The sequence below is a fragment of the Salmo salar genome, chromosome 11 (genome assembly GCF_965601325.2).
Source record: "Salmo salar chromosome 11, fSalSal1, whole genome shotgun sequence".
Taxonomy (NCBI): Eukaryota; Metazoa; Chordata; class Actinopteri; order Salmoniformes; family Salmonidae; genus Salmo; species Salmo salar.
Window position 1 is genome coordinate 71,684,320 of NC_138301.1, and position 16,815 is coordinate 71,701,134.

The window sequence follows — 16,815 nt, forward strand, 5'->3', positions numbered from 1 at the left end:
GGCAAGAACAGCTCAAATAAGCAAAGAGAAACGACAGTCCATCACTACTTTAAGACATGAAGGTCAGTCAATCCGGAACATTTCAAGAACTTTTCAAGTTTCTTCAAGTGCAGTCGCAAAAACCATCAAGCGCTATGATGAAACTGGCTCTCATGAGGACCGCCACAGGAAAGGAAGACCCAGAGTTACCTCTGCTGCAGAGGATAAGTTCATTAGAGTAACCAGCCTCAGAAATTGATGTCCATATAAATGCTTCACAGAGTTCAAATAACAGACACATCTCAACATCAACTGTTCAGAGGAGACTTTGTGAATCAGGCCTTCATGGTCGAATTGCTGCGAAGAGACCACTACTAAAGGACACCAATAATAAGAAGAGACTTGCTTGGGCCAAGAAACACGAGCAATGGACATTAGACTGGTGGAAATCTGTCCTTTGGTCTGATGAGTCAAAATGTGCGATTTGTTTCCACCGCCATGTCTTTGTGAGACGCAGAGTAGGTGAACGGATGATCTCCACATGTGTGGTTCCCACCGTGAAGCATGGAGGTGTGATGGTGTGGGGTGCTTTGCTGGTGACACTGTCAGTGATTTATTTAGAATTCAAGGCACATTTAACCAGCATGTCTACCACAGCATTCTGCAGCAATACGCCATCCCATCTGGTTTGTGCTTATTGGTGTTTTTCAACAGGACGATGACCCAATACACCTCCAGGCTGTGTAAGGGCTATTTCACCAAGAAGAAGAGTGATGGAGTGCTGCATCAGATGACCTGGCCTCCACAATCACCCGACCTCAACCCAATTGAGTGAAGGAAAAGCCGCCAACAAGTGCTCAGCATATGTGGGAATTCCTTCAAAACTGTTGGAAAAACATTCTAAGTGAAGCTGGTTGAGAGAATGCCCAGAATGTGCATAGCTGTCAAGGCAAAGAATCTCAAATATAAAATATACTTTGACTTGTTTAACACTTTTTTTGTTGTTGTTGTTGGTTACTACATGATTCCATATGTGTTATTTTATAGTTTTGATGTTTTCACTATTATTCTAAATTGTAGAAAATGGTAAAAAAAAAAAAATAATTGAATAAGTTGCTGTGTCCAAACTTTTGACTGGTACTGTACATCACACTACATAAAGAGAGACCTAAGACAGCAGCACAACATGGCAGCAGCACAACATGGCAGCAGCACAACATGGCAGCAGCACAACATGGCAGCAGCACAACATGGTACAAACATAGTTGGGCACAGACAACAGCACAAAGGGCAAGAAGGTAGAGACAACAATACATCACGTGAAGCAGCCATAACTGTCAGGAAGAGTGTCTATGATTGAGTCTTTGAATGAAGATGAGTTGATGAGAACTGAGTCTGTCCTTTTTACATTGTCCTCTTACGTGTGTGTGTGTGAGCAGAGTGACATGGACGAGGGCAGTGTGAGGAAGAGGAAGGACATGTTTAATGGAGGCCCCGCCCCCGGCCCAACCTCCAATATGTCTGCCTCCCACTCCAAGCCTGCTTAGGAGGACGTGAAGGCTACCGTGCTACAGAAGGATGTGAGTAATGTAGAGGACAGTATGTGTGTTAGGCTGTCTGTCTCTCTCTCTCTCCCTGTGTGTGTGTGTGTAATGCCGAGCGACTCTCGGAGGATGCTGCATAACTGGTAAATAGCCTCCTTCAGATATGTCAGTCAGTCAGGTGGCTTGCTGCCGGCAGAGACTTCTAGTGCAGTAACGTTGAAGGGTTCTGGCCGGTATTACAGAGCCAGCTAGAAGGATGAAGGAAGAAGCTAACGTTAAACAGAGTCTACCTCAGCAGCAGCAAAAACATACGTTACTAAAAAGTACCCGAATGTCATACAAAGTAAAGATAACTTCCATACATAATGGCTCAAGTAAAAGTCACCACAGTAAAATACTACTTGAATAAAAGTCTAAAAGTATTTAGTTTTAAATGTACTTAAGTATCAAAAGTAAATGTAACTGCTAAAATATACTTAAGGATCAAAAGTCAAAGTATAAATAATTCCATATTTTATATATGAAACTTTTACAAATGAGAGTGCATCATTTTTTGTTGTTGTAATATATATTTTTTATGCGGATAGCCAGGGGCACACGCCAACACTCAGACATTATTTACAAACTAAATATTTGTGTTTAGTGAGTCCGCCAGATCAGAGGCAGTAGGGATGACCAGGGATGTTCTCTGTTTAGTGAGTCCTCCAGATCAGAGGCAGTAGGGATGACCAGGGATGTTCTCCTGATAAGTGTGTGAATTTGACCATTTTCCTGTCCTGCTAAGCATTCAAAATGTAACGAGTACTTTTGGGTGTCAGGGAAAATGTGCGGAGTAAAAAGTACATTATTTCCTTTAGGAATGTAGTGAAGTAAAAGTAGTCAAAAATTACAGATACCCCCAAAAAAAACACTGAATTAAAAATACTTTAAAGTACTACTTAAGTACTTTAAATCAATGACTATACATAAAGTAGTCTACTGAGACAGACAGTGATGTGGTGCTCAGTGGGGAGGCTGAGGGAGACTAATATAGAAGGAAGCAGAGGAGAGAGAAGTTAGAACATTGTGGAGGCTGAGGGAGACATTAATGTAGGAGGAAAAGAGGAGACCGAGAGAGGAAGTAGAGAGGTTAGTACAGTGGGGAGGCTGAGGGAGACAGAGCGAGAGGTTAGTACAGTGGTTCCCAAACTTGGGGTCGGGCCCCATGTGGTGTCCCCTGGGAGAATCTGTACTAATCTCATCAAACAAGTTAGGGGGGAAAGAATTATGCTTATGTTTCAATATGAACATCTCACCAGGACCCATCTTCCCTATAGACCTACATTAAAATGCAACCACTGTATCTGGGACCTTTACCACATCAGATAATAATAACCAGACTAGATCAGTCTGGGACCTTTTCCACATCATAATAATAATAATAATAATAATAATAATAATAATAATAATAATAATAATAATAATAATAATAATAATAATAATAATAAACCAGACTAGATCATTCTGGGACCTTTACCACATCAGATAATAATAAACCAGACTAGATCAATCTGGACCACAGTCACACACTTGTTTTAATATCCCTGAACGACAAACAAAATCTAAATGTTTTTTTCCCAAGACATGACGGAGAACAAAATAAATAAAGTCAAGTTGTTTAGAGACAGTTTTTTTCCCCCCAGAGTCCCACAGTGGTTTGTAAACCAGGCTTTAGTGACATTTAACACGGTAGAGAAAAAGCCCACGTCTTTAAAAATATACACGGCGTCTGTGCAGAGGTGTTGCTGTGAATTTATCGGGGGGGGTTATATTTGAAGAGCAACACAGTGACATCACTTCCTGCTCAAGCAACGTCTAGCAAAGATCAAGAGAGCACGATGTCCTGTTTTTTTGTTTTTATAATATCACATGTCCATCTTTTTAGGTTTTTCAAACTAAAGTATAAACACCACTGATTACCAGCTGTGTTGACCAGTGTAAGGAAGTGACTACGACAGATTGATGAGGAAATTGTTTTTTTTATTTAATCCATTTTTAAAATAAGGATGTAACCTAACAAAATGTCAAAAGTCAAAGGGGTCTGAACACTTTCCGAATGCACTGTATATAACTAATAGGCTATGTGAATGAACCTACAGCAGCCATAATGGCTGGGGGTTATTGTATAACTAACAGGCTGTGTGTTTATAGATGGACTGAGGTAATAATGGCTGGGGGTTATTGTATAACTAACAGGCTGTGTGTTTATAGATGGACTGAGGTAATAATGGCTGGGGGTTATTGTATAACTAACAGGCTGTGTGTTTTGTAGATGGACTGAGGTGATGAACCTACAGCAGTCAAGGTGATGATGGCTGGGGGGCATTTTGGCTTGTTTTGCTGTTCTCCAAATAGCATTTTTTGAGATTTTTTAAATTGTATAGAAATGCAGTAAATGAGCTTCAACATTGTAATTTATTTTTTATGTGGTTACCCCTTTAATGTGTGTGTCAGAGAGAGAGAGAGAATAGGATCTCCAGTGGCTCTCACGATCATTAATGTAATACGCCAGCCCGCCCGCCCAGAGCAGAAAGCTTTTACTACAGTGTCAGCCGGTATCAAACTCTATTCCCCCCCCCCCCTGTATTAACCCTGCTGTAGTCTGTTCCACACTCACTGAACTCACTGATCCCAGTATGTCCCAAACGATACCCTTATCCCTGTATAGAAAATAGGGTGCCATTTCATAAGTCTCACTGGCTCTCGCCGTCAAAATTATTCCTCTCAGAACAGCAATCTGGGTTCTTTACCAAAAAAACAGAGCACAGGGTTACTGAGTGACTCTGGCACCAGTAGCTGACTGACTGAGGAATGTTAGGAAGCTGTTTATGGGTCGGTACAGCTCAATAGAACTACTGCTTCATTCTGTAGTTCACACCGTGAGGCTCTCAGGAAACCAGGGTCGGTACCTCTCAATAGAACTACTGCTTCATTGTGTAGTTTACACCGTGAGGCTCTCAGGAACCCAGGGTCGGTACCTCTTAATAGAACTATTGAATTTTCCAGTGATTATGTAGATTAATTGTCACATTTTCCCCTTTTTTGTCGCTTGTGTGTGTCATTTTGACTCTACAGATGATTCTGTAAAAAAATAAGACCCCTTAGCCCTTTGGGGATCTGTGCTTGTCTTACAAACCCCGCTCTAGCTCCTTCCCCGTTAACCACACAGACAAATGGTTGGTATCTACGGACGCAGAAGAAACACACCATGTTTAAAAGGGGTTAAAAGTCCTAAATTACGCCGACTCATTGAGTTAACTACTCACTCACACACACACACACTACACTGTGTTTTATAAACATTATCATAGGCCAGTCACTCATTGGGTTAACTACTCACTAACTCACACTACGCTGTGTTTATAAACAGGCCAGTCACTCATTGATTAAAACAATAATACAAAATGCAATAATGGAAATAAACAGACTACATAACCTTAACGTAGACAGGGGTATTACATGTCAAAACAAAACGTTCACGTTAAGAGACGTGGATGAGTGGTAAAACATTCACAACCACTTCCTGTCTCTCTCTGCAGGTGGGCCTTTTGAGTGGGATTTGTCTGATCGTAGGAACAATGATCGGCTCCGGCATCTTCATCTCCCCTAAGGCAGTGCTGCTGGAAACGGGAGCCGTAGGACCATGTCTGTGTGTCTGGGCCGCCTGCGGGGTGCTGGCTACACTGGGTGAGGACACAGACAGACAGACAGACATTACCTGACCTGTCCTGGGTAATCTCTAACCAGACACTAGTGGTGGGAAAGAATGATAGGAATCTCCTAAATCAGGAGTGACCAAAGTGCTGAGGTCCCGTGTGAGAAGGGCGACGTGTGAGAAGGGCCCCGTGTGAGAAGGGCTGGAGATGCATCCCAGATGGCACCCTAATCCTATGGGCCTGGTCCTACTACCCCATAGGGCTCTGGTCTAATGTAGTGCACTATAAAGGGAATAGGGTTCCATTTGGGAGGCATACTGACTGTGAGAAGGATTGTGTCAGTGTGTTCAATCCCCCCACACCAGTAAACAGGAACATGGACATAGATGTACCTAACATGAACCCTGCTGATTTATTAAGAGGCTAGGAGGGAATTCCTCTCCCAGTCTGGGTCAGCTAATCTCAGCATCCAGAAACAAATTTCTGACCAGCTACTGGTTAACGTCTGTCACTAGTGCAGGGCTGTTATACCCAATTCCCAGACCGCAGTGTCTACGGGTTTTCACTCTTTCTCTGCGCCAAAAATGGCGCCGGAACGGAAGGCAGATGTTTTACGTGCCCCAAACCGATAGCTTTTTTTGTTTGTTTATCTGCGTTGTTTGTAACTTATTTTTGTACATAATGTTGCCGCTACTGTCTCTTATGACCGAAAATAACTTCTGGACATCAGGACTGAGATTACTCACCACGGACTGGCAGAATCCTTTTTCTTCTTTCACGAATCTGACGAGGCGGAGGATATACGGCTCCCTCGGGAACAGGCCCCGACCCCGGTGATCTGCGTGAAGAGGAGGCGGAGAAAGAGAGGCCGGAGGGTGGGCTGCCTTCTGAGGAGTAGGAGGCGATCGAATAAACCCCCACTTCCCTCAATTCTGCTCGCAAACATGCAATCTTTGGACAATAAAATAGACGAGTTATTGGGAAGATTAAACTACCAACGGGACATTAAAAACTGTAACATCTTATGCTTCACGGAGTCGTGGCTGAACGACAATAATATCAACATACAGCTGGCTGGTTATACGATGTACCCGGCAGGATAAAACAGCGGCGTCTGGTAAGACAAGGGGCGGCGGACTATGCATTTTTGCAAACGACAGCTGGTGCACGATATCTAAGGAAGTCTCCAGCCATTGCTCACCTGAGGTAGAGTTTCTCATGATAAGCTGCAGACTACATTACCTACCGAGAGAGTTTAAGTCTATATTCTTTGTAGCTGTTTACATACCACCACAGTCAGAGGCTGGCACCAAGACAGCATTGAATGATCTGTATTCTGCCATAAGTAAACAAGAAAATGCTCACCCAGAGGCGGTGCTCCTAGTACCCAGGGACTTTAATGCAGGGAAACTTAAACAGATTTTAACTAATTTCTATCAACATGTTAAATGTGCAATTAGCTTCATCAATAAGTACATTGATGACGTCATCCCCACAGTGACAGTACGTACATACCAGAAACCAAGAATTATAGGCAGCATCCGCACTGAGCTAAAGGCTAGAGCTGCCGCTTTCAAGGAGCGGGACTCTAACCCGGAAGCTTATAAGAAACCCTCCAACGAACCATCAAACCGTCAATACAGGACTAAGATCGAGTCTGATGTTCGTCTGATGTGGCAGGGCCTGCAAACCATTACAGACTACAAAGGGAAGCACAGCTGAGATCCTCAACACAAGGGTGCCTCAGGGGTGCGTGCTCAGTTCTTCCTGTAGTCCCTGTTCACTCATGACTGCATGGCCAGGCACAACTCCAACACCATCATTAAATTTTCCGATGACACAACAGTGGTAGGCCTGATCACCTACAACAACGAGACAGCCTATAGGGAGGAGGTCAGAGACCTGGCCGTGTGGTGCCAGGACAACAACCTCTCCCTCAACGTGATCAAGGAGATGGAGATGATTGTGGACTACAGGAAAAAGAGGACCGAGCACGCCCCCATTCTCATCTACGGGGCTGCAGTTGATCAGGTCAAGAGGCTTCTAAACAGCTTTTACCCCCAAGCCATAAGAATCCTGAACATCTAGTCAAATGGCTACCCAGACTATTTGCATTGCCCCCCCCCCCCCCCCTTTCCACTCTACTGCAACTCTCTGTTGGCATCTATGCATAGTCACTTTAATAACATGTACATACTACCTCAACTAACCGGTGCCCCGGCACATTGACTCTGTACCAGCACCCCCCGGTATATATTGTTATTTTTTTACTGCTCCTCTTTAATTACTTGTTGCTTTTATCTCTTATTCTTATCCATATTTTTTTAAACTGCACTGTCGGTGAGGGGCTTGTAAGTAAGGATTTCACTGTAAGGTCTACACCTGTTGTATTCAGCGCATGCGACTAATAACATTTGATTGATCAATTAAGATCTAGACAACCAGGTAAGTTCCTAATGAATCAATTAAGACCTAGACTACCAGGTGAGATCTTAACTAATCAATTAAGACCTAGACAACCAGGTGAGTTTCTAACTGGTCAATTTTCTTGGTCTTAATTGACTAGTTAGGAACTCACCTGGTTGTCTAGGTCTTAATTGACTAGTTAGGAACTCACCTGGTTGTCTAGGTCTTAATTGACTAGTTAGGAACTCACCTGGTTGTCTAGAGCTTAATTGACTAGTTAGGAACTCACCTGGTTGTCTAGGTCTTAATTGATTCGTTAGGAACTTACCTGGTTGTCTTGGTCTTAATTGGACAAATTGAAAGGAAATCCCCTGAAGCAGCAGTAGAACTAGTGTCAACTGTCTGTCTCTGAGCCTGTCTGTCTGCCTGCAGGGGCGCTGTGCTACGCGGAGCTGGGCACCATGATCACTAAGTCTGGAGGGGAATACCCGTACTTAATGGAAGCCTTTGGGTCAGTGATTGCCTACCTCTACTCATGGAGCACCATCATGGTCCTAAAGCCCTCCTCCTTTGCCATCATCGCCCTAAGCTTTGCAGAGTACGCCTCCACGCCGTTCTACCCAGGATGCACTCCTCCCATTGTGGTCACCAAGTGCCTGGCTGCAGCGTGCATACGTGAGTGTGAATACTTCTAGAATTATGAAAAATCCTAGTAGAAAACAATTGGCATGCACTTCCTGAATGGACTGAATTAAAACCATGGCTCTTTCTAAATTGTCTTTCCTTGCATCCAATCATATTGGAGAAGAAGATCCAAGGTCCCTCCCCTCTGACCTTCTCCAATACCTTTTGAGAAGAGAGGATGCCTGGGATCGAGTAAAGATTAATTTAAAGACTTGACCCCCACCGTCCTCTTCCTGCTTGTGTTCTCCTCTTCCCCTTTTCTCCTCCTCCTTCTCTTCCTCCCGCCTCCTGCTCCCGCCTCCTGCTCCTCTAGTATCCTAGATACAATCAACTGTTGTTCTTCAGTTGAGCAAGGCTCTTAACCCCTGAACTGCTCACCAGGCACTACACTAGCAGTACACTAGTAGCTGCTCATTGTTCCAGCCTCGTGCGTGTGTGCGTATCGGAGGGGTTGACTACAGCGGAAGACCAAATTCTGTCTCGTATGGATTAATAATACATTCCTCCTTCTTCAGTTCTGATAGTGTTGGTGAACTGTCTCAGTGTGAAGCTAGCCAGCTATGTCCAGAACTTCTTCTTTAGATATTTTTGTCAGATGTTACTATGGAATACTGAAGTATAATTACAAGCATTTCATAAGTGTCAAAGGCTTTTATTGACAATTACATGAAGTTGATGCAAAGAGTCAATATTTGCAGTGTTGACACTTCTTTTTTCAAGACCTCTGCAATCCGCCCTGGCATGCTGTCAATTAACTTCTGGGCCACATCCTGACTGATGGCAGCCCATTCTTGCATAATAAATGCTTGGAGTTTGTCAGAATTTGTGGGTTTTTGTTTGTCCACCCGCCTCTTGAGGATTGACCACAAGTTCTCAATGGGATTAAGGTCTGGGGAGTTTCCTGGCAATGGACCAAAAATATTGATGTTTTGTTCCCCGAGCCACTTAGTTATCACTTTTGTGTTAGGTGCTCCATCATGCTGGAAAAGGCATTGTTCGTCACCAAACTATTCCTGGATGGTTGGGAGAAGTTGCTCTCGGAGGATGTGTTGGTGCCATTCATTATTCATGGCTGTGTTCTTTGGCAAAATTATGAGTGAGCCCACTCCCTTGGCTGAGAAGCAACCCCACACATGAATGGTCTCAGGATGCTTTACTGTTGGCATGACACAGGACTGATGGTAGCGCTCACCTAGTCTTCTCCGGACAAGCTTTTTTCCGGATGCCCCAAACAATCGGAAAGGGGATTCATCAGAGAAAATGACTTTACCCCAGTCCTCAGCAGTCCAATCCCTGTACCTTTTGCAGAATATCAGTCTGTCCCTGATGTTTTTCCTGGAGAGAAGTGGTTTCTTTGCCGCCCTTCTTGACACCAGGCCATCCTCAGTCTTCGCCTCACTGTGCGTGCAGATGCACTCACACCTGCCTGCTGCCATTCCTGAGCAAGCTCTATACTGGTGGTGCCCCGATCCCGCAGCTGAATCAACTTTAGGAGACGGTCCTGGCGCTTGCTGGACTTTTTTGGGTGCCCTGAAGCCTTCTTCACAACAATTGAACCGCTCTCCTTGAAGTTCTTGATGATCCGATAAATGGTTGATTTAGGTGCAATCTTACTGGCAGCAATATCCTTGCCCGTGAAGCCCTTTTTGTGCAAAGCATTGATGACGGCACGTGTTTCCTTGCAGGCAACCATGGATGACAGAGGATGAACAATGATTCCAAGCACCACTCTCCTTTTGAAGCTTCCAGGCTGTTTTTCAAACTCAATCAGCATGACAGAGTGATCTCCAGCCTTTTCCTCATCAACACTCACACCTGTGTTAATAAGAGAATCGCTGACATGATGTCAGCTGGTCCTTTTGTGGCAGGGCTGAAATGCAATGGAAATGTTTTTTGGGGATTCAGTTAATTTGCATGGTAAAGACGGACTTCATCTGATCACTCTTCATAACATTCTGGAGTATATGAAAATTGCCAAATTTGTAAAAATTAATATTTGTGTCATTCTCAAAACCTTTGGCCACGACTTTACACTTCTTTAGACCAGAGCCCTATGGCTCCCTATTCCCTATATAGTGCACTACTTTAGACCAGAGCCCAATGGCACCCAATTCCCTGTATAAGGCACTACTTTAGACCAGAGCCCTATGGCACCTCATTCCATACATAGAGCACTACTTTAGACCAGAGCCCTATGGCCTGCATCAAAAGTAGAACACTATATAGCGAATAGTGTAGACCACTAAATAGGGAATAGGGTAGAACACTATAGAACAGGCTACTGGTCTGTAGACAGGAAACCGGTCCCACCGGGCTACTGGTCTGTAGACAGGAAACCGGTCCCACCGGGCTACTGGTCTGTAGACAGGAGACCGGTCCCACCGGGCTACTGGTCTGTAGACAGGAGACCGGTCCCACCGGGCTACTGGTCTGTAGACAGGAGACCGGTCCCACAGGGCTACTGGTCTGTAGACAGGAGACCGGTCCCACCGGGCTACTGGTCTGTAGACAGAAGACTGGTTCCACCAGGTTAAATATAGAAGTGCTACTTTATAAAAACTAAAACATTACATGTGTATAATCCTCTGTTCATACAGTGCCTTCAGAAAGTATTCAAACCCCTTGACTTATTCCACGTTTTCTTGTTACAGCCTAAATTCAAAATTGATTTAAAAAAATGTTTCACATCTACACACTAACCCATAATGACAACGTGAAAACAACATGTTTTTAGACATTTTTGCAAATTTATTGAAAATCTAAAAAAAGACACACATTGTCTAATTTCCATCAGTATTCTCTCCCCTGAGTCAATACATTTTAGAATCAACTTTGGCATCAATTAAAGCTGTGAGTCTTAATGGGTAAGTCTGTAAAAGCTATGCACACATGGATTGTACAATAGAGCCCTAAGGAGCCCTAAGGATCCCTCAGAGGCCCTCAAAGCCCTATACATTCCCCAGAGCCCTATATAGGTCCCCCAGAGCAGAATGGATCCTCCAGAGCCATCAGAGCACTACAGAGCCCTGTAGATCCCCCAGAGCCCAACGGATCCCCCAGAGCCCTATGGATCCTGGTCAAAAGTAGGGCACTTCTGTATAGAATAGGGTACCATTTGAGATGAAATCTTTGCCATTTATTCCAGTACCCACCCTGTATTATCATGCGGAAGTTTCAAATATCACTCTATACCGTAGTACTTTTGGGTACACCCTATGGGCCCTGGTCAGAAGTATGAATATTAAAATGTATATACTGTCACGTTTGTGTCCAGGAAACACTGAGAATCTGTCCAACCCATTTGAAGGAGCCTCAACCTCCTTTGGATCCATTGGACTGGCGTTTTACAACGGGCTCTGGGCCTACGATGGGTGGTAAGACTACACCTGCATCCCAAATGGCACCCTACTTCCTATATAGGTCACTACTTTTGTGCTCTAGTCAGGGGGGCCAATAGCGCTCTAGTCAGGGTGGCCCGTAGCGCTCTGGTCGGGGGGGGGGGCCGTGGCGCTCTGGTCGGGGGGGGCCCGTGGCGCTCTGGTCGGGGGGGGCCCGTGGCTTTCTAGTCTAAAGTAGTCCACTAAGTAGGGGATCAGGTACCATTGGGGATGCATCCTATCTCTCTGTTCTTATCACTTCCTCAATAAAACCTGTTTAAACGTGGTTCTGTAAACACGTGTTGTCTCTCAGGAATCAGCTGAACTTTATAACAGAGGAGCTGGAAAACCCATACAGGTGAGTGTCCATACAACGATTTTTAGGGTGCGTCCAAAATGGCGCCCTCTTCCCTGATGGGCCCTGGTCAACCGTAGTGCACTATGTAAGGAACAGGGTGCCATTTGGGACGCAGCCTTACTGAGCCTGGATTTCCACTGTCATTCATCCTGTCCAAAGTGGCTACCAGTGCAGTGAGTGCCTCATATACTGCTCACTAGTAGCAGTGCGTGGGTAATATCACTGAGGAAGCCAAGCGTGGGTAATATCACTGAGGAAGCCAAGCGTGGGTAATATCACTGAGGAAGCCAAGCGTGGGTAATATCACTGAGGAAGCCAAGCGTGGGTAATATCACTGAGGAAGCCAAGCGTGGGTAATATCACTGAGGAAGCCGTGCGCGCGTGGGTAGTGTCACTGAGGAAGCCGTGCGCGCGTGGGTAGTGTCACTGAGGAAGCCGTGCGCGCGTGGGTAGTGTCACTGAGGAAGCCGTGCGCGCGTGGGTAGTGTCACTGAGGAAGCCGTGCGCGCGTGGGTAGTGTCACTGAGGAAGCCGTGCGCGCGTGGGTAGTGTCACTGAGGAAGCCGTGCGCGCGTGGGTAGTGTCACTGAGGAAGCCAATCCAGTTAAAAAGCCATATTACAACCTGTGTGATAATTGCGTTGTTTGCTCTATAACCCATTAGTTTATACACCGCCGTGATATACAGTAAGGCCCGTGACAACAAAAAGACAAGTCACACAGTGGAGGAATACATTTCGTATGAACCACAAGTCCACAATTAAAGCAAATATTTCACGTAACAAACAGTTACATGACCTTCAGCACGTTCAAGCAAGTTAATGTTTCCGAACAGTTTACTAAACTAGTGATTTTAGGAACCACAGAGTTACAGCAAGTCAACACAAAGACAACAGGAGCACTGCCTGCACTATTCCTGTACCATTTAAACATCATCAAATCACCTGGGCTATAATCAGCTTAGTCTAACAAACCTAACCAGAACATAAACAACTTAGTCCAATCAACATAGATAAATATCATGTGGCTGTCCATGGTACTGATGGGTGTGTGTGTGTGTGTGTGTGTTGACTCACCCTATTTGTAGACTACCGTAATTTCCGGACTATTAAGCGCACCTGAATATAAGCCGCACCCACTGAATTAAAAAAAATGTATTATTTTGAACATAAATTAGCCGCACATGTCTATAAGCCGCAGGTGCCTACCGGTACATTGAAACAAATTAACTTTACACAGGCTTTAATGAAACACGGCTTGTAACAAAAATAAATAGGCTTTAACGAAACACGGCTTGTAACAAAAAATAAATAATTTGCAGTAAGCTTTAGTTGTCTTTTTGCACTGAGTCAATTCCTCACGCTGCTGTTTCCAACATCTTATCATTAACTCATTAAGACCAAGCTCCCGTGCAGCAGCTCTATTTCCTTTTCCAACAGCAAGATCAATCGCCTTCAACTTGAAAGCTGCATCATATGCATTTCTCCGTGTCTTTGCCATGATGAGGGTGACAAAATGACTACCGTAATCTGAATGATGGGAAGTTTGAGAGCGCTCGATTTAATCTAAACAATAAACAAAAAAGTTGTTTGACCTTAACCCGTTCGGCAATTTCATTGGTCTAATGAAAGCTTCATGCCGCCAAAAAACTGAGCACGTCACAGAATGTGTTTTTTTTTTATTTTTTTTTTTATTTTTTTTTTTGAAAGCGTGAAAAATCCATATATTAAGCCGCGGGGTTCAAAGCGTGGGAAAAAAGTTGCGGCTTATAGTCCGGAATTTACGGTAGTTGAACACCAGTACCATCCTCCTCTCTTTCATGTTCACAACATGGTCTACGACTCTGTCAGAGAGAAGTACACCCTTTTAGTTTTTGTGGTTACCTGGCTAAAATACATACTAGACTAGCTTCCTCGCTGGGCAACAATGAACCAGCTAAGTTATTTAGCTAGTTAACGTGAGCCTACTATATCTAGGCTACATATTGAACATCAATCGTCTCAGGCCAGTGGCACAACGTGTGAATTTATGGCTAGATCAGAATCGCTGTTATAATCATTGGCCTGTACAGAGAATTAAGGAAAAACCACAAGTCCAAATCTCCGTGTCCATGGCTTATAGGAAGGGCCAATTTAGCTAGCTAGCTACTGCATCAACACAAGCAGACCAGAAACAGACAAGTTCTTTCTGACAATGATGACGTTTTTGCCTAGGATGTGATTTGATTGGTGTGAAGCCAAATCCAAAGTGGCTTCCCTTGTGGGGTGGTTTTGCTGCACCAGAACTGTCCACAGTTGAGCTCATCTCAATCCTGATTGGCTAATTATTTTAATTTTTTTTAAATATCAAGTGAGGTCAAATGCTCGCTGGCGTCTGTCAATCAGTCATGAGTCTGGAGACTCATATCTCCCTCACTAGCTTTAAGCACCAGCTGTCAGAGCAGCTCACAGATCACTGCACCTGTACATAGCCCATCTGTAAACAGCCCATGTATCTACCTCATCCCCAAACTGTATTTATTTATTTATCTTGCTCCTTTGCACCCCAGTATCTCTACTTGCACATTCATCTTCTGCACATCTACCATTCCAGTCTTTAATTGCTATATTGTAATTACTTCGCCACCATGGCCTATTTATTGCCTTTAATCCCTTATCTTACCTCATTTGCACTCACTGTATATAGACTTTTTGTTTTATTTTTTTCTACTGTATTATTGACTATGTTTTGTTTATTCCATGTGTAACTCTGTGTTGTTGTATGTGTTGAATCGCTATGCTTTATCTTGGCCGGGTCGCAGTTGCAAATGAGAACTTGTTCTCAACTAGCCGACCTGGTTAAATAAAGGTGAAGTAAAATCATATGCTGCGGCGGCAACATGTCATACTCATTTTGGCCAGACAGCATCAGATACATCTGCTACACATACTGAGACAGAGGGGCTCTGTTTCCCTCGCTAATTTGATTTCTCAGATGAGATCATTTTCCTTTAATTCTCAAGTGGTTAGATCTATGAAAACAGAGACAAAAGATACATTGTTTAATAATTGTATTTGTTTTATTGGTCTGATTTTCGGGGAAGCCTGGCTTCTCTTGGCATTCACGCGCCATGAATACGCGCCACTGCCTTTACTGGTAGGACGACAACGAGATTTCTCAACTCTCTGTCTCTGTCTCCATCTGTGTGCTACATGATCCTCTAACACTGGTGTCTGTGTGCTATGTGCTGGTTGTAGTCTCTATCTCACACTAACTCTCTCTCTATCTCTCTCTAACAGAAACCTTCCCCTGGCCATTATCATTGGTATTCCCTTGGTGTCTGTTGTGTCTTTGGGCACCATTAAACTGAAGACATGTTTATCAAATAACTCCCTGTAATGAATTATTATTACGCGATTAAACTGATTAGTCGTTTAACTGTAATTAACCTGTTAGGGCTAGGGGGCAGTATTGACACGGCTGGATAAAAAACATACCCGATTTAATCTGGTTACCACTCCTACCCAGTAACTAGAATATGCATATACTTATTACATATGGATAGAAAACACCCTAAATTTTCTAAAACTGTTTGAATGGTGTCTGTGAGTATAACAGAACTCAAATGGCAGGTCAAAACCTGAGAGATTCCTTTACAGGAAGTGGCCTGTCTGACCATTTCTTGAACTTCTTTTCCATCTCTATCATTTACTAAGGATCTCTGCTCTAACGTGACACTTCCCACGTCGTCCATAGGCGCTCAGAGCCCGGGAAAAAACAGAATGTCGTCATTCCAGCCCCAGGCTGAAACACATTATCGCCTTTCTCAAGTGGCCCATCAAGAGACACTGGGCTTATGCGCGTGACCCCGACCGCCCCCGCCTTTGGGATTTTTTCCTCTGTTTGCCGAAAAGGAGATTCCCTGTCGGAATATTATCGCTTTTCTACGAGAAAAATGTCGTAAAAATTGATTTTAAACAGCGGTTGACATGCTTCGAAGTACGGTAATGGAATATTTAGAATTTTATTGTCACGAATTGCGCCATGCGCGCGACACTTCTTTACTATTTCGGATAGTGTCTGGAACGCACGAACAAAACGCCGCTATTCGGATATAACGATGGATTATTTTGGACCAAACCAACATTTGTTATTGAAGTAGCAGTCCTGGGTGTGCATTCTGACGAAGACAACAAAAGGTAATCAAACTTTTATAATAGTAAATATGATTATGGTGAGTGATAAACTTGCCGGGTGTCTAAATAGCGAGCCCGTGATGCCTGGGCTATGTACTTAGAATATTGCAAAATGTGCTTTCACCAAAAAGCTATTTTAAAATCGGACATATCGAGTGCATAGAGGAGGTCTGTATCTATAATTCTTAAAATAATTGTTATGCTTTTTGTGAACGTTTATCGTGAGTAATTTAGTAAAATGTTAGCGAATTCCCCGGAAGTTTGCGGGGGGTATGCTAGTTCTGAACGTCACATGCTAATGTAAAAAGCTGGTTTTTGATATAAATATGAACTTGATTGAACAAAACATGCATGTATTGTATAACATAATGTCCTAGGGTTGTCATCTGATGAAGATCATCAAAGGTGAGTGCTGCATTTAGCTGTCTTCTGGGTTTTGGTGACATTATATGCTGGCTTGAAAAATGGGTGTCTGATTATTTCTGGCTTGGTACTCTGCTGACATAATCTAATGTTTTGCTTTCGTTGTAAAGCCTTTTTGAAATCGGACAGTGTGGTTAGATTAACGAGAGTCTTGTCTTTAAATGGCTGTAAAATA

At 43.7% G+C, this 16,815-nt stretch overlaps 1 protein-coding gene and 1 long non-coding RNA gene across 2 annotated transcripts in view; both read left to right on the forward strand.

Moving 5' to 3' along the window:
- Nucleotides 1–16,815, forward strand: part of LOC106562753 (b(0,+)-type amino acid transporter 1-like) — a 63,047-nt gene that overhangs the window by 28,792 nt on the left and 17,440 nt on the right. The gene's annotated exons all lie outside the window — the stretch shown is intronic.
- Nucleotides 11,605–15,496, forward strand: LOC145850303 (uncharacterized). The gene is made up of 3 exons (XR_014379418.1): nt 11,605–11,682; nt 11,999–12,043; nt 15,321–15,496. It is a non-coding gene; the product is annotated as an uncharacterized LOC145850303 (long non-coding RNA).